This window comes from Oncorhynchus keta, chromosome 21 (genome assembly GCF_023373465.1).
Source record: "Oncorhynchus keta strain PuntledgeMale-10-30-2019 chromosome 21, Oket_V2, whole genome shotgun sequence".
NCBI lineage: Eukaryota > Metazoa > Chordata > Actinopteri > Salmoniformes > Salmonidae > Oncorhynchus > Oncorhynchus keta.
The window spans coordinates 30,717,456-30,743,468 of NC_068441.1; the positions used below are offsets into that span (position 1 = coordinate 30,717,456).

A 26,013-nucleotide genomic window follows, 5' to 3' on the forward strand; every position below is an offset into this window, starting at 1 on the left:
TCTGGGTTCAGCCAGCCTGCATTCATGCCTGTTAATCGTGGTGTGTACCAAGCTGGGTCATCTGATGCGGAGCAGGAGCAGATCGTTGGAGAAACTGGGAGAAAGAGCAGGGATCTGATCATCTCGCCTACTGAGGAAGGTCGTCGCTGAGGTCTGTGACTCCTTGCCAGTACTTCATCTGCAGTTTGTGACTGACACTTCCAAATCTGATCGGTGGAAGGAGGGTATGGATTATACAGTGCCTTGCGAAAGTATTCGGCCCCCTTGAACTTTGCGAACTTTTGCCACATTTCAGGCTTCAAACATAAAGATATAAAACTGTATTTTTTTGTGAAGAATCAACAACAAGTGGGACACAATCATGAAGTGGAACGACATTTATTGGATATTTCAAACTTTTTTAACAAATCAAAAACTGAAAAATTGGGCGTGCAAAATTATTCAGCCCCTTTACTTTCAGTGCAGCAAACTCTCTCCAGAAGTTCAGTGAGGATCTCTGAATGATCCAATGTTGACCTAAATGACTAATGATGATAAATACAATCCATCTGTGTGTAATCAAGTCTCCGTATAAATGCACCTGCACTGTGATAGTCTCAGAGGTCCGTTAAAAGCGCAGAGAGCATCATGAAGAACAAGGAACACACCAGGCAGGTCCGAGATACTGTTGTGAAGAAGTTTAAAGCCGGATTTGTATGCAAAAAGATTTCCCAAGCTTTAAACATCCCAAGGAGCACTGTGCAAGCGATAATATTGAAATGGAAGGAGTATCAGACCACTGCAAATCTACCAAGACCTAGCCGTCTCTCTAAACTTTCAGCTAATACAAGGAGAAGACTGATCAGAGATGCAGCCAAGAGGCCCATGATCACTCTGGATGAACTACAGAGATCTACAGCTGAGGTGGGAGACTCTGTCCATAGTACAACAATCAGTCGTATCTTGCACAAATCTGGCCTTTATGAAAGAGTGGCAAGAAGAAAGCCATTTCTTAAAGATATCCATAAAAAGTGTTGTTTAAAGTTTGCCAAAGCCACCTGGGAGACACACGAAACATGTGGAAGAAGGTGCTCTGGTCAGATGAAACCAAAATTGAACTTTTTGGCAACAATGCAAAACGTTATGTCTGGCGTAAAAGCAACACAGCTCATCACCCTGAACACACCATCCCCACTGTCAAACATGGTGGTGGCAGCATCATGGTTTGGGCCTGCTTTTTTCAGCAGGGACAGGGAAGATGGTTAAAATTGATGGGAAGATGGATGGAGCCAAATACAGGACCATTCTGGAAGAAAACCTGATGGAGTCTGCAAAAGACCTGAGACTGGGACGGAGATTTGTCTTCCAACAAGACAATGATCCAAAACATAACGCAAAATCTACAATGGAATGGTTCAAAAATAAACATATCCAGGTGTTAGAATGGCCAAGTCAAAGTCCAGACCTGAATCCAATCGAGAATCTGTGGAAAGAACTGAAAACTGCTGTTCACAAATGCTCTCCATCCAACCTCACTGAGCTCGAGCTGTTTTGCAAGAAGGAATGGGAAAAAATGTCAGTCTCTCGATGTGCAAAACTGATAGAGACATACCCCAAGTGACTTACAGCTGTAATCGCAGCAAAAGGTGGCGCTACAAAGTATTAACTTAAGGGGGCTGAATAATTTTGCACGCCCAATTTTGCAGTTTTTGATTTGTTAAAAAAGTTTGAAATATCCAATAAATGTCGTTCCACTTCATGATTGTGTCCCACTTGTTGTTGATTCTTCACAAAAAAATACAGTTTTATATCTTTATGTTTGAAGCCTGAAATGTGGCAAAAGGTCGCAAAGTTCAAGGGGGCGGAATACTTTCGCAAGGCACTGTATGTTCCCTGCACTGATTGTTAGTGCTGTGGTGGGGGCATTCGAGGAGGACGCAGGGACGCTGCTTGCCTTCCATACCCCAGAGCTGGGGGAGTTCAAGGAGGTGGGAAAGAAGGCCATGTACAGAATATGTGCAAAGGTGTCCCATGCCTCTTCCCTGGAAGGGGTAAAATCGATGAGGTGGGCGGGTGTGCTTGGTCCAGGTGCCTCCCCAAAAGGATGTTGGCGATCATTATACAAACTGCCTATTGATAAGAGGACAGCTGACCTCCAATGGAGGATAATACATGGAGCCATAGCCACCATCATGCATCTGGTACACCTGGATCCTACTGTTGGGGAAGGGTGTCCATTCTGTGCTGAGTCTGAAACTCTGGCACATCTGTTTTTACAGTGTCCCAGGTTGGTCGGGATGATTGACCTGATTACTAATTGGTTCTCAGTGTTGGGAGAGGTTTTCTCTTCCCAACTGTACATATTCGGACCAAAGTACAGGTTCAGTCAAAAGGGTGTAGTTGTGTTGCTTAATTTTGTGTTAGGGGCAGCAAAATTAGCGATGTGGAAGACCCAAAAGAACAGTATTCGAGGACAGGGGTCTGTGGATGTGGTGGGAATGCTGGAGGGAATGTTGGCAGAGAGACTGAGGGTTGAGTTTGCCTATTAAAAACTTGTCAACAATATTGATCTATTTTTGAGTATATGGGGTATTCAGAGGCTGTTGTGTTTAGTTACTGTGGAGGAGGAATTGGAGTTGTGTTTTTAATTGATGTGTAACTATGGTTTTGTATGAGTATTTATGTGTTGTGGACTCCCAGACCCAATAAAGATGATTTAAAACTCTCTCTCGAGACCGAGTCCCACCCCCTGTCACTCAAGGAGCGCGTTTGTTGTTGCTTGACAACGAGACACTTTCAATCAGTCTGCATGGTCAAAAACATGCAACAATGTTATTTCCAATTTGATCTTATTATAAATCCACAAGCGTTCTATACTTACAATATTAGTTTGTGAGCAAACGTAGTTAGCTAATACGGAACATCACTTTGCTTCCTACCCTATCACAATAACTCGTCCATGGCATTTTCATTAATTCATATGTCAAGCAACACTGTATTCAAAGTGCCCACTATTATTTATATTCTAACTATATAATTATAATAAACATTATATTTCCATGATTCCAAAAGTTCACTCAAGTGTTTTGATCTAAATCGCAATTGCAACATTTGGTTAAAAATAAGGCCTAGTATTTTTGCCCATATCGTGGCAGTGTGGAAATGATCTCAAATGAGTGCAGGAAATGCAGGAAATTATTTCAGGTTGAAGTTGAAGTGAACAGTATAAAACAGTCAGAATGGAGAAAGACCCATTGAAATCACTTAGAATATGTGTTGCCACCCTAGGGTCACGCACTACTCATGAAGTAAATTTAGAACTTTTGTTAATCTAAAACATAAAATACTGTAAAAAATGTGAAAAATACCATGATATGATATTTTGGCCATATCTCCCAGCCCCAGGTACATCTGTTCTTCAGTCATTGAACGTAGTATCACAAACATTCAACAAACATTCAGGAAGTTAGAGAGAACATATGATGAGCAAACGTCTGTCACCTGTTTCTGGTTGTTGAGGTGCATCTCTCGGTCGGCCACCTCGCGGCGGAGGCAGTCCACGTCCTGCCCCAGCTGCAGGCGGTCGTCCGTCTCGTCCGTGGCCTCATCCAGCTGCTTGGATAGGTAAAAGTTCTGTCGGTTCAGCTCGGCGTTCTCCTGGCTTAGCTGGGTCAGCTGCTCCTCTAGGTCTGTTATCACCTGATGGGGGTGGGGGGAACACACACAACTGAACAGAATTCAATAAGTAGTAGTGTTTCATTGCTTTGCTTGAACGCACAAAAAAGTCAACATGCTATACCACCATTTCCTGCATTTAGAATTTGTTGGAATTCCACTTACTGAGCAACTGTCTCTCAGGGCATCAAACTTGCGTTGGATTTCATCTCTGTGAGCCTGAAAAAACAAAAAGGATTATGGGTTCGATTCCTGGGGCCACCCGCGACTGAAATGTACTCACACATGACTAAATCGCTTTGGATAAAAGCATCTGCTAAATGGCATATATTATTATGTATTATTATTCTTGACCTCTGGTGTGATTTACATGAGGCAGGTTGGTTGTGTATGTGCGTGTATGGCTGTGCAGGTTGACTTGTCTGGTTGTCCTGCCAACGTCCTCTCATATCCTCTCCTACCCTGAGGGCGGTGATCTCCTCCTCGGCCTCGGCGGTGGTGTCCTCCAGCTCTGTCTTGGCCTGCTGCAGCTGGCTCTCCAGGGCATGGCGTGCTGCTTGCAGCCCACTGATCTGGGACTCCCGCTCCTGCAACGACAATGTCAGCTCCGTCACCTGACGCTTGATCTCCAGCTTCTGCTCATCATGCTCCAGGCCCATCTAGAACACCAAAGGTTAAAAAGAGTCAGAGGTTAAAGGGTCATCGCTTTGCTTTGGTTTTTATAATACATGGGTGTGGGTCTAATCAGGTATTAATTGTTTCTTTGGAACAGAAAAGTTGCTTGAGGTGATGTATCACTTGAAACAGCAACTGAAGTTGCATGCAAGTAGCTTTGTGTAAATGTCAGCCAAAGTCAACACTTTTAGGGCTGGTTTCTCAGACACTGATTAAGTCTGGTCCTGGCCTAGAAATCACTTTCAATGGAGATGTTCATGGTTTTTAGTCCAGGACTAGGCTTAATCAGTGTCCAATCAGTGTCTAATCAATCACTTTCAATGGAGATGTTCATGGTTTTTAGTCCAGGACTAGGCTTAATCAGTGTCTAGGAAACCAGCCAATAAAGTCTTATTGTTGCACCATACAAGTGGCCCCTTCTCCTTTCCTCTGGATCCTCTCCCATTTATCAAATTTCCCCTCTGGGGATCAATGAAGTTTATTCAATTCATTTCAACTCTGACCTCTCTGAGCCTGGTCTCCATCTCCAGCAGACGGCTCCTCTTGCTCAGCTCCTGCTGGTTCATCTTCTCAAGGTGCTCCTCCAGCTTGGCGTTCTGGGCCTCCAGCTTCCCCGCCTGGGACTCCAGATAGAACTTCTGCTGCCTCAGCTCCGAGATCATCTCCTCCTGGGCTTTCCTGCCACACAGAGAGAGAGAGAGAGATACCATTGAGGTTTCAACCCAAAATGCATTGTTTGGGGGATAATAGTAAACTTATTTGGCATTATATGCAACATTGGTTCTCTAAAGGGATGGCATGAGGGTTTAGTTGGGTGTGGAGTCCCAGTTGAAGGCCACCATACTCACAAATTTTTCTGGGTGTAGATGCTACTGTTAGCGGCTAGCTTGCTGGCCTCGGAGAGCTCGGCGATCCGTTGTTCCAGATTCTTCATCTTGGAGTCCATAGCGTTGATAGTCTGGAAAAGGAAGTGCATCACACTTTGATGTAAATATTTTAAACAATATGTGAAATAAAAAACAAATTTAATGCATTTCTACCTTTCAATTTAAGGGAACATAAATTGAGAACTGGGGCGGGTGTGAAAAATGTCACAAGGCAGCACTGTATCACAATAATTGAGACGTGTATGCAAAGTGATCCTATCTATTTATGAAGCCAAACGCTTTCATCACACACAAAACAATATGTTAATTGTTCATCACTTCCATCAAAACACTGACATTTGAAACTGTTTAAGAAATGGTAGAAGATTGTAGCCAGACCCATATATTCAGACTGGGACTAAATATAAAAGCCATATAAATTAAACATATGGCTCTGATTGTAGCTGCCGTATTGAAACACTAAAATAATAGAATACATAGGCTAAAGCTACATTTAGGTGCAGGCCAGAGTCCCTTTCTGTCCATGTCAAATGTTGTCTGGCCCTGGTCCAAAATCCTATTAGCGGGAGCTAACTCAAGTCTATCACATCAATGAGATTACAGACTTAATCCAGGACTTTGCAGAGTGACCCGGTGTAACAGAATACTCTAAATTATCCCAGCCTTTAACCTCCACAAGATTCCCATTGACAAATTGAGAGTAGCGCCAAAGAAAACAAACAGAAGTTGGCCCATAAACATGTCAGAGAATCTGTCCTCAAACAATCACAAGCCGTAGCAGAGATCTCTGAGGCTCCTGCCTACATGGCCCCTTTTATTCAGCTTGCTCACTTAAATTGGCTTGTTTCTGTTCTATAACATGCAGCTTATGATGCGTCTCATTAATTGTTCTCATCTCCACTTTTATCTACAGTCTCGCGACTGACCGACTTACACACAAGCGAATGAATTCATTATGTTCACTTTGCACAGAATTTTCCTCTCCAAAATGCAAGCACTGTTGCACTACACAGTCTTGCACCTACTGTATGGACAATCAACACAGCTTTGTGCAGAACATTTTTAAATAACTAGATTCAAAGTGCAGTCAGTTAAAAAGTGCAGAGTTCGCTAGTTAAAACTTTTTCGGCAGCGCCTTGTTTCATGTTGGTTTCTTAGCACTGTTTGATCACTGAATTGAACAGGAGAAATAAGGTTGGAGCAGAATTGATGAGATTGAGTTCTACTTCTTTCTCTGACAATGTATTATTTATATACATCTCTGTGAAAATGGTCCTTACTGCTTTCTGTTCACTTAGGAGCTTGCACTTCTCCCGGGCCTCTTCCTGGTGGTGGGCCCGTTTGAACTCCAAGCTCTCCTTGTCTGCCATGTCCACCTTCATCTGGGCCTCAAGGACCTGGGTAGTGTTCAGCAGGGAGAAAAACTGAAACAGTGAATGCGGCGGTACTACCGGACCATAAGAACACAGATTTCTGTTTTTCAGTTGCAAACATTGTTTTGCCACGGTCTACCGTATTGAACATGGCCCCTGGTTGAAGGGGATCAACAAAGCCAGGTGACCAGGTAGCTGACTTATCCACACTTTTCAATATAGAAAGACAGCCTGCTCATCATGCAGGTCGCAAGGATGACTGAAAGTCCACTCTACCTTAATTTTGTCCTCGTAGAGCTTCTCCTTCTGCACCAGGTGAGTCTCCATCCGCTGGGCTGTGGACTGAGTCTCCCTCAGGTTCTCCTCCAGCTCCTGTACCAGCAAACACACACAACTATGAATATCCACAATGTACACAATATAACAAGAAGAAACTACAAAATGAACCTAAAAGGAAACACAGTATGGATAATGAAAGCACAATCCACACTGTCACTAAGTCCATGACAGAGAAACTCGCTTGGAAGAGCTGTTTGTCCATGACACAGTGGTAGTGGTGGCCTTTCATGCTGGAGTGCAGCCCAGCCAGCGTGAATGTGTAAGGAAAGATGTCCCCTGTGTGAGCGGCGGATCTGTGGTGGCTTTTGACAGCAGGCGGGACATCCCAAGAGAAAGAAATGTGTGTGTATGCGTGCCATGGGGCAGCAAGCAGGGTATTCCCTGTGTGTGTGTGTGTGTGTGTGCGTGTGTGTGTGTGTGTGTGTGTGTGTGTGTGTGTGTGTGTGTGTGTGTGTGTGTGTGTGTGTGTGTGTGTGTGTGTGTGTGTGTGTGTGTGTGTGTGTGTGCATCCGACTGTGCAAATTTATACGGCTGTGTGTGTGTGTATGTGCCCACTCTACCCTGTGTTCTGGGATAAGGGGGTAAGGAAGAGAGGGATAGAGGACTGGAGGGGAGTCAGCGTATTAAGAGGAACTTTATCCCTCATCTCTCACCAGGATCTTATTAGCCATCTGCTGGATCTGCTGGGATTTGGTCTGGATATCGTCCTTCAGCTTGTTCTCCCTCCGCTCCACCATCTCCAGACGCTTCACCTGGTTCTCCAGGGTCCTCTTACCCTCCTGCAGGACACACAACATTCAAGTTCTTAATAATACCCACAGGACAGTCAACGACACTGAAATACATGGATTTTACAATGCAAACAATAAAACAAACAATCACAAATATGACTGTCTAGTCTGTACCTCGGTCTCTCTGAGACGTCGTCGGAGGGTGTCGCTGGGGTCGGCCTTGCTTCGCAGGCGCTCCAGCTCCCGCTCCAGACGTTCTTTAGCCTGACGGATGTTCTGCAACAGCTCTGTGGCTTCTGTGCTGGCTTTCACCGCCTGGGGGTCAAGGGTCAAATGAAACAGCGTGTGGAGACAACAAAGCCCCTTAGGCTTCATTACTTTTTAATGTCAAGTTTTCCAACACAGAGCGAGCAAAGGTCATGATTATTGGATTTAATCTTTATTTAACTAGGCAAGTCAGTTAAGAAGAAATTCTTATTTTACAATATCGGCCTACCCCGGCCAAACCCTCCCCTAACCCGGACGACGCTGGGCCAAATGTGTGCCGCCCTATGAGACACCCGATCACGGCCGGTTGTGATACAACCCGGGATCAAACCAGGGTCTGTAGGGACGCCTCTAGCACTGAGATGCAGTGCCACTCGGGAGCATTTCGCCAAGAATAGTTTTTTTTATCACAACTGGTGTCAATTGTGAATGTCAATGACTCATTACATCAAAACTATTCAGCGCTTTGTACCTATTGGACCACAGTGATGACAGCTGATGACTAACTATTAAATTGGGTCCATTAAAGGGATAGGTCAACCTTTTTTGGCAAATATCTAACAACATTTCTAATTATCAGTTGAAGCAATTCCCATAGTGTGTCTCGTCAGAAGAAAACAATAGAAAATGTACCTTTGAAAGTTTGTCTTGGAGTTCCTGGATTTTCACTTGCTGTTCAGCATTGGTCTGAAAAACAGTATGAAAGATTAGCTGACTAATGTCAATGTGTGAAATTGATCTATTAATAATGGGACCCAATCTCTGCATGCTGAAGAAGGCGGAGGCCAAAACGCATCAGTGCAAGGCAATACATACATTTGTGATATTATCCCTTTCATTCCCTATGGACTTTACAAAACGAGGATTCAGAACCCAACCATTTTGAAGAGTATGGGTGAGCACATTGTCTATTATCTCCTCAGCAATACAGTTCATCCATGGACATGACATTAGGACATACCTTCTCCAGTTTGCAAAGAAGCTCCTCTACCTCGGTCTTCCCTTGCTCCTTCGCCTTGAGGAGACATGCAAACATATTAGCATTCACAGTTCACAACAACTGTAGAATACTTTCAGTGACAACACAGGAAAAATCTCCTCTCCTGGCCTACTCAGTTTCTCACACACACACACACACACACACACACACACACACACACACACACACACACACACACACACACACACACACACACACACACACACACACACACACACACACACACACACACACACACACACACACACACACACACACACACACACACACACACACACACACACACACACACACACACACACACACCTTCTGGATTCTCTGCTGGTAGTCCACAGCCTTCCTCTTGAGTTCCTCGCTAGTGTTCCGGGAGTCTCGAAGCTCTGACTCGTACAGGTCACTACGGCGCCGGGCGGCCGACAGGTCCTCTTCCAGCTGTCTGATAGTGACCTGCATTTCCTCCAGCTGGGCATGGTACTCCTGAAGCAGAAGGCAAAGGAAGAGACATAATATACAGTGCTGTGTTCGAGACCACCTAAAGCGAGACCTAATCGAGACCGGAGCGAATCGAGTCAAGACCAAGACCCGGAGAGGGGGGTGAGACCGAGTAAAGACCGAGACCGGGAGGGAGACTAGTGGTCCGAGACCAGAAAATGACAATGGCTGTAAGACCATGACTGTAATTTTGTCAAATCGTTACCACAAGAAGAGTTCAAAATGTGCATTATTTCTGTGTTCATATTTCAGAAAAACATATGGATCTTTTAAACATTCAGAATGGTGAAAAGAAATGCATGCTGAGGGCAAACAGAGCCACTCTACAAATGTTAACTAAACCCAAACACAGAGGGGAACAATAAGAGCCTTCTACACTTTCATAGAAATTCTAAGGATGAATAAAATAATATATTTATGTTCTGATTTAATCTTTTCAGTTTTTGTTAGAAATGTTAACACTGAAGAGAAAAAAAGATCCAATCAGGATTTTCCATTTGTGGTCTCTGGGGAGATACATTTAGCAAGCTACGTCAGCCATTGCTGAGCAGGCCATCAGAAGCTTGGTAGAATGCATCTGCCATTCAAATGTATTAGGGCAACATTTTGGAGTGACAGAAGAATCAACCAATCACATTGACTTGTAATGGTGGGACGGTTTTTACAAAAATGAATGGAAACTTCTGTTTTCATAAAGGCCAACCGGTCACTGTCTGATCATGAGCAGTTCTTTTCCCAAGTTCTAGCTAGCTTTTGTTGTAGGTTAGTTTGCAGTGGCTGCAGCAGGTGTTATTGAAGAGGATGTTGTAGCTTCTCCCTTTTCAAGAATAACTTTCAACAAGAAGTTAAGTTTCAAATGATAATCATCTGGTGGATGGAACTGTGTTTTTTCTATTGCAGCACGCTTGCTGTTGTTAGCCATCTCTTTGAAAATAACTTGTGTGAAACGTTGTTGCATTTAAACCTTAGATTAGTGGTTACTTTGTGTGTTAAACGGGAAATGTTTTTTGCAATGCGTTGTAACAGTGGTACATTTCGATTGGGAAATGCTTTGCCTAATGGTTGTTTTGTATTCTTATGATTGGGCCCTACTGGCTTATTATGTCCGAGTGAATGGACTGCTGTCTTTCAAATCGGCCCTATGCAGTGTTGTAGTGGGTCCTGTGTGAAGGAAAGGAGCCCTGCGTGAAAAATTCTATATTTTCCTATAGATTTTTCCAGATCTTCATACTGATGTCCACAACAATGCTTGAACCACACCAGGAGACCATTTTTGAGGTCTGGGAAAACATATTTTTGGAGGGTGTAGTTGCCTTTTAATTCAATTGAGCAAAACAAATGCCCTCCCCATTGATAAGAGTCTGCATTATATAATTCTGTCAGGTAGGCCTACATTGCAGTCAACATTTAATTGGGAAGGTTTTTGCGGAAAGCCTTTAGAAATGTTAATGCAAACAGTCATGATGACTGAATTGCACGTCGCAAAGACTAAGGACCAAACTTGTTCAATCCCTGGTTTGCATACCCATTGTTGCCTTAGTTAGCATTTACTGGTAGATACACTACATTAGACACAAGTATGTGGACACCCCTTCAAATTAGTGGATTCTGCTATTTCAGTCACACCTGTTGCTGGCAGCTGTATACAATTGAGCACACAGCCATGCAATTGCCATATGCAAACATTGGCAGTAGAATGGTCTTACTGAAGATCTCAGTGACTTTCAATGTGGCACCATCATAGGATGCCACCTTTCCAACAAGTCAGTTAGTCAAATCTCTACCCTTCTACCCTGCTACAGCTCAACTGTAGGTGCTGTTATTGTGAAGTGGAAACATCTAGGAGCAGCAACGGCTCAGCTGCAAAGTGGTAGGGCACACAAGCTCACAGAACGGGACCACCGAGTGCTGAAGCGCGTAAAAATCATCGGTTCTCGGTTGCAACACTCACTAACAAGTTCCAAACTGCCTCTGGAAGCAATGTCAGCACAATAACCGTTCGTCTGAAGCTTTATGAAATTGGTTTCCATGGCTGAGCAGCCGCACACAAGTCTAAGTTCACCATTTGCAATGCCAAGCATCGCCTGGAGTGGTGTAAAGCTCACCGCCATTGGACTCTGGAGCAGTGGAAATGCATTATCTGGAGTGATGAATCATGCTTCAAAATCTGGCGGTCCGACGTCAAATCTGGGTTTGGCGGATGCCAGAAGAATGCTACCTGCCCAAATGCATAGTTCCAGCTGTAAAGTTTGGTGGGGGAGGAATAATTGTATGGGGCTGTTTCTCATGGTTTTGGCTAGACCCCTTAGTTCAAGTGAAGGGAAATCTTAACGCTACAGCATACAATTACATTCTAGACGATTCTGTGCTTCTAACTTTGTAGCAAAAGTTTGGGGAAGGCCCTTTCCTCTTTCAGCATGACAATGCCCCCGTGCACAAAGCGAGGTCCATACAGAAATGTTTTGTCGAGATTGGTGTGGAAGAACTTGACTGGCCTGCACAGAGCCCTGACCTCAACCCCATGGGATGAATTGGAACGTCGACTGCGAGCCAGGCCTAATTGCCCAACCTCACTAATGCTCTTGTAGCCACAACAATGTTCCAACACAATGTTCCAACATCTAGTGGAAAACCTTCCCAGAAGAGTGGAAGCTGTTGTAGCAGCAAAGAGGTGCCCGTGATTTTGGAATGAGATGTTCTTCGAGCAGGTGTCCACATACTTTTGATTGTGTAGTGTATCATAAGTAGAAATACCAACCAGCTACGCTCTTGCTGCCTGCAGATAATATAATGCTGAAACTAGGCTGTGTGTGCTGTGCGCATGTGAATATATTTGACGTGTTTTGCGAATGTGTAGGCCACTTTGTGCATGATTTCGCTATTGTACTACATCATTAATATGTCATATACCTCCACTACACTACTTTGATACACAACAGAAGGGATTAAGAAGTGAGTATACGCAATGCCCACTGAAAGAAAGTGTGTATCGGGCATATACCTGTGTATAGCCACTAGCCCTTTTGTGTTTTACAAAAAGTGCACTCTCCTACATGATTTCTGGAATTACGGTTGCTGTCCTTTTATCATCAAGAGCCGGTCACACACTGAAGGCCTATGTCCAATAGGTTCGCCAACATGTCTATAATAGATCTAAAGACTTTTGTAACAATTTCCCCGTCTCCCCTTACTAATAGTGAGCACACAACTTTCTGAATGGAAGCTGATAATTGAGTTGCTTACTCCGCTGGTCTGGTTACAAGTCCTCACTGTCCAAGACCAAGTAGAAATGTATCTGACACGAGAGACTCAATATGTGGTCTCAGGATCGGACATCTCGAGAACTACAAAACTGTTGATACAGTGCATTTGGAAAGTATTCAGACCCCTTTACTTTTTCCTAATTTTGTTTCACTACAGCCCTATGCTAAAATGTATTAAATAAAAAACTCTGAAATCTACAAACACAATAACCCAAAATGACAAAGTGAAAACAGTTTTTTTTTGCTAATATATAAAAAGTAAAAACAAATCTTGTTTTCATAAATATTCAGACCCTTTGCTATGAGACTGTCCGGTTTACATTGATCATCCGTGAGACATTTCTACAAGTTGATTGGAGTCCACGTGTGGTAAATTAAATTAATTGGACATTATTTTGGAAAGGCACACACCTGTCTATATAAGGTCAACAGTGCATGTCGGATCAAAAACCAAGCCATGAGGTCGAAGGAATTGTCCGTAGAGCTCCGATTTAGGATTGTGTCGAGGCACAGATCTGGGGTAAGGTACCAAAACATTTCTAAAGCATTGAAGTTCCCCAAGAACTCAGTGGCCTCCATCATTCTTAAATGGAAGAAGTTTGGAACCACCCAGACTCTTCCTCGAGCTGGCTGCCTGGCCAAACTGAGCAATCGTGGGAGATTGTGCCTTGGTCAGAGAGATGACCAAGAACCTGATGGTCATTCTGACAGAGCTTTAGAGTTCCTCTGTGGAGATGGGAGAACCTTCCAGAAGGACAACCATCTCTGCAGCACTCCACCAATCAGGCCTTTATGGTAGAGTGGAAGCCACTCCTCAGTAAAAGGCACATTACAGCCCGCTTGGAGTTTGCCAAAAGGCACCTAAAGACTCTGACCATGAGAAACCAGATTCTCTGGTCTGATGAAACCAAGATTGAAGTCTTTGGCCTGAATGTCAAGTGTCACATCTGGGGAAAACCTTGCACCATCCCTACTGTGAAGCATGGTGGTTGCAGCATCATGCTGTGGGGATGTTTTTCAGCGGTAGGGACTGGGAGACGAGTCAGGATCGAGGGAAAAATGAACAGAGCAAAGAACAGAAAGATCCTGGATGAAAACCTTCTCCATAGCACTCAGGACCTCCGACTGGGGCTAATGTTCACTTTCCAACAGGACAACAACCCTAAGCACACAGCCAAGACAACGCAGGAGTGGCTTCGGGACAAGTCTCTGAATGTCTTTGAGTGTCCCAGCCAGAGCCCGGACTTGAACACGATCAAACGTCTCTGGAGAAACCTGAAAATAGCTGTGCAGTGACGCCTGAGAGCTAATTTTAAATTATGAAACATTGCGAGCTACTCATACATTTTACCCTAGCTTTCAAATAGGCTCTCTTTGTATTTTTCTGAATTCTGTTTATCCTGGTTTGGGATTTTTTCAGTTTTTCACTCTCAAAATTACTATTATTTATAGAGAAACAATACAATTGGATGTTCTGAGTCCATGTCCATGCTTAAATTAGAAATGGAAAACCATTTTAAAGGGCTGAAAAAAAATCTCTCTCTCACGAATTGAATGAGACATGCGCACACCACAGACATGCAGGGGCAACGTTGCTGGAAATGATTTGGGAGACTGTGGTACCTTTAACTTTTTAATGCCAATGTTGAATTGACTGGATAGTAGCCGGGAGCTTGAGGTGTCTTATACTTGTGATATTTTTTCATGACATTTTGCGATGGAACACATGAAAAATACATACACTTTCAGAATTGTTTGGTGAGCTACTCATAGGTGGCCTGTGATCGACCTGCTGGAGATCCCTGCTATAATGACATCCAGCCTTCAGGATGGCAAACCGCTTCCTTATAATCAGTATAAGCCAAGGCTTTTGACTCAGGCTTTCGACTCTGTCAATCACAACATTCTTATTGGCAGACTCAACAGCCTTGGTTTCTCAAATGATTGCCTCGCCTGGTTTACCAACTACTTCTCTGATAGAGTTCAGTGTGTCAAATCGGAGGGCCTGTTGTCTGGACCTCTGACAGTCTATGGGTGTGCCACAGGGTTCAATTCTCAGGCCGACTCTCTTTTCTGTATACATCAATGATGTTGCTCTTGCTGCTGGTGATTCTCTGATCCACCTCTACGCAGACAACACCATTCTGTATACGTCTGGCCCCTCCTTAGACACTGTGTTAACTAACCTCCAGACGAGCTTCAATGCCATACAACTCTCCTTCCGTGGCCTCCAACTGCTCTTAAACGCAAGTAAAACTAAATGCATGCTTTTCAGTCGATCGCTGCCCACACCTGCTCGCCCGTCCAGCATCACTGGACGGCTCTGACTTAGAATACGTGCACAACTATAAATACCTGGGTGTCTAGTTAGACTGTAAACTCCCCTTCCAGACTCACATTAAGCATCTCCAATCCAAAATGAAATCTAGAATCGGCATCCTATATTGCATCAAAGCATCCTTCACTCATACTGCCAAACATACCCTCATAAAACTGACCATCCTTCCGATCCTCGACTTCGGTGATGTCATCTACAAAATTGCTTCCAACACTCTACTCAGCAAACTGGATGCAGTTTATCACGGTGCCATCCGTTTTGTCACTAAAGCACCTTATACCACCCACCACTGCGACTTCTATGCTCTAGTCGGCTGGCCCTCGCTACATATTCGTCGCCAGACCCACAGGCTCCAGGTCATCTACAAGTCCATGCTAGGTAAAGCTCCGCCTTATCTCAGTTCACTGGTCACGATGGCAACACCCATCCGTAGCTCGCGCTCCAGCAGGTGTATCTCACTGATCATCCCTAAAGCCAACACCTCATTTGGCCGCCTTTCGTTCCGGTTCTCTGCTGCCTGTGACTGGAACGAATTGCAAAAATCGCTGAAGTTGGAGACTTTTATCTCCCTCACCAACTTCAAACATCTGCTATCTGAGCAGCTAACCGATCGCTGCAGCTGTACATAGTCTATTGGTAAATAGCCCACCCATTTTCACCTACCTCATCCCCATACTGTTTTTATTTATTTACTTTTCTGCTCTTTTGCACACCAATATCTCTACCTATACATGACCATCTGATCATTTATCACTCCAGTGTTAATCTGCAAAATTGTAATTATTCGCCTACCTCCTCATGCCTTTTGCACACAATGTATATAGACTCCCCTTTTTTCTACTGTGTTATTGACTTGTTAATTGTTTACTCCATGTGTAACTCTGTGTTGTCTGTTCACACTGCTATGCTTTATCTTGGCCAGGTCGCAGTTGCAAATGAGAACTTGTTCTCAACTAGCCTACCTGGTTAAATAAAGGTGAAATAAAAAAAATATATATATATATTGTCAAAATAAGTACGCTTTTTCATTTATGATTCACCAACCCATTTCGAATTGATAATATCCGACCAGGGCTGGTTTGTTGTACTAACAGCCGTAGAATGAGCCTCTCATTGAGACGGTGGGGTTAAACGGCTTGTACTAACAGCTGTAGAATTAGCTTCTCATTGAGACAGTGGGTTTATACGGCTTATTGTACTAACAGCCGTAGAATGAGCCTTTCTGCTGCTGGACAGTGTATGATGATGAATCACAGACAAAAAGCCTGATCCCTGCTAAGCCTGATCCCTATGGTGGGTGTGGAACTCTCCCTCTCTCATACTTCTTACTGCCACAGAGGGCATCATCCACTGGCTCCTAGATGTCCTACCACAGAGATTCACACCAGACCAGAGAGATAGACTGCAGAGCTACGCCAGGCTAGTTTCTACAAAGGATTGTGTGTGTGTCCTTGTGTCTATGTTTGAAGGGTCACAGAATTGAGTTATAAGAAAGATAAATACTGTTGTGAGAGGAATTGGTAATGAATGCAATATACTGCATTAAAGTGTATATGCATTGCAAATGTGCAAGAGTTTCCTGTATGATGGATGTTCCAATGATGAACTTATAATACATAATATGAGGCAGAGATGGAAGAGCGGAACAGTAACACTGGACTGGCTAGGCCTAGGCTACACAATGAACTAAAATGGTTCTCATCAACCATTCAGTGATTTCAGGAGTCCTGATCATAGATATACATCATTGGTTCTTACTAGAGTGAATTTGATTTGTTCTGGATTTAGGAACGTCTACAAAATGGCGTTTCCTTTAGAAGAACATCTAACAAGGGGAGACGTCTTGAGTTTTGGACACAACTCAAAGGCAGATGGTTAGTTAGTAGGTTTGGTGCCGTATGTATCAAGTGTCTCAGAGTAGGTGCTGATTTAGGATCCGACTAGCCTTTTACGTCATACGGATAGGCTGAGCTGGATGGACAGAGGGGTCTGATCCTAGATCAGAACTCATACTCTGAGATGCTTGATGCATACGACCCTTGGTGTGAGTTTAGTAAGCATGATGTTCACCATAGGGGAGTATAATTCTACCTGTTCCTTGATCTCCTGCATCTTGTTGCTCTGCTCTCTGATGTCATGCAGCAGCTGCAGAGCCTTGTCATCCTCCTGAGACACCTCCACACGGGCTGCCTCCAGGCTGCTCTTTAAGCTCTGTTCAAATGCATATATCACACACACATACATGCATGCACAAAAAAAACACACAAAACACATGCACACGTGTCACATTGTAATTGAATCACAATGCATTAAAATAAATCACCTCAAGATGTATTTTACTGCAACATTGATGTAACAGTATACACGCTATAAGGTAGTCACACTGAACTCTGATGTACTGTATGTATAGATGTAGATAAGAAACCAACACACTGACATATTTTGAGATCATGCACTATAATAAGGTACTCACGCTGCACTCTGTGATGTAGGTGGCCAGGTCCTGCTCCAGGATGGTCCTCTGGGTCTCAGAGGCCTTAAGCTCCACATCCTTTTGGTGCAGAACTGACTCCAGGTCAGTCATCTTGCGCTGAAACCTAGAGATCTCCTGCTCCATCTAGGGCGTAAGCCACAGGAGACAGCGGAATATTGTACTGTCACTCAAAGGTTTCTCAGAGTTGTGTACAATTTTATCAAAGGAGAAGGGATATTGTCACTCAAAAGGTGCTTATATTTAAAGTTTGCCCCATATCACTGTCAATGTCACAAGATAGGGCAGGCGATATCTGGTAATCAATACATAATTAATTAACTGTTATTGATTGGTTTAAAAGCTGATTCTAGATAAGACTATATTGGTTATAGTTGCACTGAAATCAATACCCAGCTAGAGAGTCTGCCATGTATGCTATGCTGCGCATCATCCACATTCTAACTCCACTACAATCTCCTAATTTCTCTGTGATTTTCAATTAGTTATTAAAATAAATATAAAATGCTCATTAACATGTGGCCAATTTCCAGGGGAAAAAGCAAAAAAAAAAAAGAAGCTGCACATTACCTTGTGACATTTGTCTTGAGTTTCAACTAGTTCTTTGCTTTTTAATATGAAGCTTTTTCTCCATGGAGTTGGTTTTGGCAGGAGAGTTGAGGCCTGAAGCCACTGGCCTAGGAAAAGGCATAAGGGAGAACACATTTAATGCACCATTCTTTGACAAAAATAAATACATTTTCAATTGAACGCAAAGGCATATGCTCCTTGAGTTTGACAAATATGTGTCATTCTTATTGGCACTCAATAGCTTATTTTATGACTGCCATTCAAGCTAAAAAATAATGCATTTATAATACCATTTCATTTAGCTTTGCTTCAAAGCAACTAGGCCTATTTCTTCTCTCAATATAATTTGGTACGGCGTCTATCTATTCTAGACTATGTTGAGTCAATCTGAAAAGTCAAGACCGAGTCGGCAGACATTGAATTTGAAGTCAATCCTCTAATGCTTAGAAGGTTCATTTGTGGTAATTAGATGACTGATTGAGAGGATTAAGATATTAAAGGGAAGGGACAATAAACCCACTGCTTGATGTTGGAGGACGGAACTATCGACTTAAAATAAGACTTTCTTCACTTGTTTTTTTATCATAGGCTTCATTGTTTTGGGGCTTATGCTTTTGTTGTCATAGGAGTAAACAGATGATGTCTAGACCTAACTCTTAAAAAACGAAGACTTATCTTGCTGTCATTCCTTCACCACTACAGATCACAATATATCATAGAAATGAAGCGCTATGTGTAAGCTTAAATCTGACAGGGATCCATTTAGTTTTCTGGCCAGCTCTGATGGAAAACGTGCTTTTATAGATTCAATCAAAAAGGATTATGTTTGAACCATTTTGTATTTTCCCTGACTACTATAAAAATATGTGAATGACATGAATTAATATTTGCATATGCATATAATATAGATTCCACTTTCACCAATATCTATCACAGAGAATCTTGTTTACATAACGACAAATGGCCTGTCAAATTATGAACATACAAACCATGAGAAAATAGTCAAATGTCTAAATAGAAATCTGCCGTGTAAAGACAACAGCACATTTCCTAGAGTTATCAGTACCGCCAACACATTAATACAGATTGAAACTGACTGATACATTGAAATGACAGAAATGGGTACATGCATCCACCAAAATCAGCACCAGTTTTCCTTGAGGGCGTACTGAGCGAGATATATCCCTCATCTCAATGCCCCTGGGAGAGAAGGAGGCTGGCGAACAGCGAACACACGATGGGTATTGCTGCCGGCATCACACTGTGCAGAGGTAATAGATGGATGGTCAGTGCTGGCTACATTGTCTAAGATAGCCAGGACTGATGGCTGGGCAGGTTCTGTGTGGTTACATGTTTGCACAGGTCAGCTACAGGAGATCCCATCTGCTCCAAGTCTGCTAAACAGATGCCCATTTGCATTTTGCCTAGATTGATCTGCATTTTCCCCTCATTGGGCATAACGAGCATTTTAATAAATTCTGCACAGGCAACATAAACTTCTATCTTGATTGAGCTGCTTGTTTGTTATCATTAAAAGAAGAGCAAAAAAGAAAACCAAAAACAGATCACTGTTTGTTAGAGCTCTACAGCACCTTGGGAGAGAAGAAAAATATGTGAATGTAAAAACAGGGAAGAGAGCGGGGGAGAGAGAAAGAAAGGGAGAACAATGGGGGTGGGGACAAATAACATCCCGGTTTCCATAGAAATACATTATCTTCACCAATCTGCATCCCTCCTTTTTCTGACTAGCCCAATCTTGCTTTTTGTTTGGTATTTTTTTGGTCTTTTTTGTCCTCCTGCTCCTCTGTATCTAGCAGCTTCTGCAATTAACCTGCCGCAGGGAACAGTTAGTGCTAGAAATGCAGCTGGTGCATTATTAGGGAATTAGCATTTAGCAAACCCCTAACTAGTTGAGTCAATTACCAACCAAACCACCCCACTGTCAAACTGGCAAAGCCGTTATACACCAAGGGGCAATAACAAAGACAGAGTCCTTTAACATGCACACAACTGGGGAGAAGAGGGAGAGTCTCCTCTACCTCACAGCAGTGCACGACATCGACACACTCACCGGAATACCAACCAGCTCTGTGAGGGTTCAATAATAGAAGAAAGCTACATTCTCCGACCACACAGCTCTGATCGGTCTGATCTCCACAGCTGTCGAAGAGGTAGACAGATGCCAACAAACCACTGGCAGTCCTCTTATTCTCAATCCCAACATGAATTTCTCAATCAGACAGCTGTGTTACAATGGTAAAAACGGTCAGTTAGAATGCATGAAATAGGGGCTTGTCTCCAAGGAGACAGGAGAGAGGGGGGGGGGGATCCCCTCATTCGGTCTGACAGCACATCGCCAACAAGCCATTATAAAGCCACCAGCCAAGCACTGCCACTGCAGGATGAGAAAAAACAGCCAATAGACCCAGGCAGCATATATTGGTTGGAGGATACCTGGAGAGTGTTGCTGTGGAGTTGCTGTGGCAATGCTCAATTTCAACCCACAAGGCAAACCAGCCACCACCTGTGACTGACCCTTATCAAGGGGAGAGGAGAGGGGTTCGACTGACTGACGCAGCTCAAGGTACAGTACTTACTCAGACTTGGCCAGTGCTGTCAACTCCCTGCTGAAGAACCAGCCTAGAAAGGGCAGGTCCTGGCCCTGGAAGCTCTGCCGCACAGGGTCTCGCTAGGCATCCGCTCGCCAGGGCCGAGGCTTCTCCGGAGGCTCCTCAAATTTGGAGGTATCATCTTCGGCATGGAGCGTCGGAAGTAAGGGAGGGAGGGCTGCGTGAGGAAGGAAGGGAGAACGAATGAGGAAGAGAGGGGGAGAGTGTGAGAGAGGTAAGCCGTGAAAGAGGCAACAGATTTTTTTTAAATGGGGGAAGTGATAGAAGAGTGAGGCAGGAGAAGGGATGTAGCACAGCAACTGGCGTACACACACACACACGCACACACAATCTCCTCTGTCTCCCTCCCCCTCTCCCATTAATACATACACTGTAGTGTCTCCCTCTCTCTCTTTCACTGCAGCAGCTCGGGCTAATCAGCTGGAGCCCTATAGCCTAGCACTCTATCTGCTCTGCACTCACTCAATTGTCAACAAACACAGCCCCACAACACACAAACACAAACCAATCACACAATTCTCTGCATTTCAGACACACAGCAATCACACCATCCAATGATAATCTTTAACAGTATTTTATCCTTATGAAGTATTTGGATTCACTAACATTCCTTTGATTATAGCATATTTGACAAATAGCCCATTTAATCTGGGCGGGTGAACAGCCACCCAGGCCACATCTGATATGATAGACAATTAACAGAACATGTCAATTAAACAAAGGATCCTAATACAGTAGCTCTATGATCAAGTGCCTGGACAGGCGACACTCACAACTGAATTTAGCTACAATTTTATTTCAATCAGGGTCAAAACATCAGAGTTCTTTCATGGAAGGAAAGACATTCCAGTAAATCCTCTTATAAAATTTGAATTGCTCACAGTAATTATAATTCCACAGGTTCGTCTATTTACGCTGACAACAATTGTAAATAGTGACCATCAATGAGGAAATTTGCCATATCTGGTCAATTAAAGGCTCTTGCCGTCTTCTAATCACATCTCAGTGCTATTCAGTGATTCTGAACTCTACCACACAAGCTTTTCTCTCATGAACATGTTACCTCATCCTAATGAATAGGCTATACATAGAGTGTGTGTGTGTATATATATATATATAAATATGTATATACAGTGGGGCAAAAAAGTATTTAGTCAGCCACCAATTTTGCAAGTTCTCCCACTTAAAAAGATGAGAGAGGCCTATAATTTTCATCATAGGTACACTTCACCTATGACAGACAAAATGAGAAAAAAAAATCCAGAAAATCACATTGTAGGATTTTTTATGAATTTATTTGCAAATTATGGTGGAAAATAAGTATTTGGTCAATAACAAAAGTTTATCTCAATACTTTGTTATATACCCTTTGTTGGCAATGACAGAGGTCAAACATTTTCTGTAAGTCTTCACAAGGTTTTCACACACTGTTGCTGGTATTTTGGCCCATTCCTCCATGCAGATCTCCTCTAGAGCAGTGATGTTTTGGGGCTGTTGCTGGGCAACACAGACTTTCAACTCCCTCCAAATATTTTCTATGGGATTGAGATCTGGAGACTGGCTAGGCCACTCCAGGACCTTGAAATGCTTCTTACGAAGCCACTCCTTCGTCATGCTGAAAGACCCAGCCACGTTTCATCTTCAATGCCCTTGCTGATGGAAGGAGGTTTTCGCTCAAAATCTCACGATACATGGCCCCATTAATTATTTCCTTTACACGGATCAGTTGTCCTGGTCCCTTTGAAGAAAAGCAGCCCCAAAGCATGATATTTCCACCCCCATGCTTCACAGTAGGTATGGTGTTCTTTGGATGCAACTCAGCATTCTTTGTCCTCCAAACACGACGAGTTGAGTTTTTACCAAAATGTTATATTTTGGTTTCATCTGACCACATGACATTCTCCCAATCTTCTTCTGGATCATCCAAATGCTCTCTAGCAAACTTTAGACGGGCCTGAACATGTACTGGCTTAAGCAAGGGGACACGTCTGGTACTGCAGGATTTGAGTCCCTGGTGGCGTAGTGTGTTACTGATGGTAGGCTTTGTTACTTTGGTCCCAGCTCTCTGCAGGTCATTCACTAGGTCCTGTGTGGTTCTGGGATTTTTGCTCACCATTCTTGTGATCATTTTGACCCCACGGGGTGAGATCTTGCGTGGAGCCCCAGATCGAGGGAGATTATCAGTGGTCTTGTATGTCTTCCATTTCCTAATAATTGCTCCAACAGTTGATTTCTTCAAACCAAGCTGCTTACCTATTGCAGATTCAGTCTTCCCAGCCTGGTGCAGGTCTACAATTTTGTTTCTGGTGTCTTTGGTCTTGGCCATAGTGGAGTTTGGAGTGTGACTATTTGAGGTTGTGGACAGGTGTCTTTTATACTGATAACAAGTTCAAACAGGTGCCATTAATACAGGTAACGAGTGGAGGACAGATGAGCCTCTCAAAGAAGAAGTTACAGGTCTTTGAGAGCCAGAAATCTTGCTTGTTTGTAGGTGACCAAATACTTATTTTCATTTGCAAATAAATTCATTAAAAATCCTACAATGTGATTTTCTGGATTTTTTTCTCATTTTGTCTGTCATAGTTGAAGTGTACCTATGATGAATGTTACAATGTTCTTTGAGAGGCTCATCTGTCCTCCACTCATCTTTTTAAGTGGGAGAACTTGCACAATTGGTGGCTGACTAAATACTTTTTTGCCCCACTGTATATATATATATATATATATATATATATATATATATATATATATATATATATATATATACAGCCTTTTCCTAGCACCTTTTCCTAGGACACCTGAGGATCCCCCACACAGTGATCTGTCATGCCAGACTGTAGTGAATCCTACTACTGCTACTACTACTGTGCGTGTGTGTGTGGATTATGCTATGTACAATATGTTTTCTTTATTCGAAGCACAGTGAGTGGTGGGTCTGTCTATAGTCAAAACACATTTTTTCATGCTCTCTGTAGCAGACATGGTGAGCAATATGTATATAAAATCAAATCGCAACACAATCTCAATATCGAATCATAAAGATTTGTGAGAATCCACATTGTATTGGCACCTAAGTATTGTGATAATATCGTATTGTGAGGTCCCTGGCAATTCAAGCCCTAGTGTATATTGGAAAAGGATCTACCTGGAAGTTCATGATATTGTGGGAGGTCTTGGTGGCGGTGCCATCAGTGAAGGGAGACTTGATGTAGATGATCTCGTAAGCAATGACCCCAGTCACACTCCAGGCCGTAGGTACACTGGGACATCCCCTTTCATAGCTCTCAGCACCTCAGAGGACAGGTAGTACTGTGTCCCAACAGGTACCCTGGGGGTTACCACCTGCAAAATGGACATCAGAGTTACTGTCACCTTAGTCATCATCTCCACATTAATCAATGTTAGTATATGAAAGTTATAACTGCTATTACATTTAAGCAATAAGGACCGAGGAGGTGTGGTATATTGGCCAATATACCACGCCTAAGGGCTGTTCTTATGCACGATGCAAAGTGGAGTACCTGGATACAGCCCTTAGCAGTGGTAATTTGGCCATATATCACAAACCCCAGGTGGTGCCTTATTGCTATTATAAACCAGTTACCAACATAAATATAACAGTAAACATGTAGTTTTAATGTCACGTGCACAAGTACAGTGAAAGGCCTTTCTTGCAAGCTCCAAACCCAACAATGCAGTTGTCAATATCAATGTTGCATTACAAATAACATAAGGTAGAACAAAAACACTCCAGAAATAAGAACATGAGAAAGTAAGAAGATATATACAGGGTCAGTTCCAATTAGGGCTGTGGCGTTCACAAACTTTCGTCAGCTGGTAATTGTCAAGCAAATAACTGCTGGTCTCATGGTAATGGACCATTTTTACTTAACATAAACACATTTAGCATCTCCTGGCTTCCACTGGTGCAAACCTTTGGAACATCTACATTTGAAAAAGTCTAATAAATCCATGTGATACAGCTTACACCTTCCCTATAAATCCATTATTTATTTTAAACAGGTCTAAAGAAACATGATATGAAGAAAATGTGGTCTATTTCAGAAGAACAGAATCGCATAATCCCAGTTGTCCTCATGTTTGGTGCTGATCTGGCTATGTCATATGGCTGTGGTCTGCACTAGTTCATTTAGCAGACAAGATTTGCTTAGAATTCCGTGGCATTATTTTATAGTATGAAGAATACAATTGAACAAAGCTGAATAAAAGCGGTTAACAAAGAAACAGGTACTCCTATATGCTTCATTTAGAGTTATTTATGTAACTTTAGTTGTGATACAAACATTGGGCTATATGTTTAGATTTGTGTTACATTATAAGGCTGCATTGTCACACCCTAATCTGTTTCACTGTCTTTGTGCTTGTCTCCACCCCCTTCCAGGTGTCACCCATCTGCCCCATTATCCCCTGTGTATTTATACCTGTGTTCTCTGTTTGTCTGTTGCCAGTTCGTCCTGTTCAGCCCACCATCGGTTTTGCCATACTCCTGTTTTCTCTCTAGTCCCTGTTTTCTAGTTTTCCAGGTTTTGACCATTCTGCCTGCCCTGACCCTGCCGTTCGGTACCTTGTGACAGTGCCCTGGATTACTGACCTCTGCCTGCTGTTCTGTACCTTTCGGACTCTGCTCTGGATTACTGACCTCTGCCTGCCCTTGACCTGTTGTTTGCCTGCCCGCTGTTTTTGTAATAAACTTTTGTTACCTCGAATTGTCTGTATCCTGGTCTTATCCTGAGGTCTGATAGCATGATGCAACTCTAATGATGATTTAGAAAAAAGTCGCAAGAAAGGGATGAGCTCTGCTTTGTTTTTTTTGCGCTGGCTGTACACACTTCATCATTCTCTCACTCACAATTTGACAAGGACTTGATAATGCCTCGAATTTCCCAGCAGCGTCCCCTTTGCGTGGCTGTAATGCCCCCTAAAAAAAGCCATGCTTTTTGCGGCCAGAGGCCATTGTGACCTTGGGCTGATTATAATAATTATAATTCCCTTCTCCCTGCATGCTGTGTGCTCCGAAACACCTCTCACTCACATGGCTCTCCATCACGTGATTGGGTCTTTCTCACAGGCTACAAGTGAAGACAGACACATTGGGGACACAACTGCACGCATCCTTATCCAATTCTGAGGCGCATGTTGGAAGAACTGTCCACATTTACTTTTTGTCAGCCAACAAGATGAGTAGGCCTAACAAACAGCAAAAGTACTAGCCGATGTCAATCTACTTTCCCCATAGTACAAAAGTTGATGTATTCTATTGTGGGAGAAATAAATATTCCAAA

At 43.1% G+C, this 26,013-nt stretch overlaps 1 pseudogene; it reads right to left on the bottom strand.

The window, feature by feature from the left end:
* The window catches only part of LOC118399893 (citron Rho-interacting kinase-like), an 88,308-nt pseudogene that overhangs the window by 34,426 nt on the left and 27,869 nt on the right, over window positions 1-26,013 (bottom strand).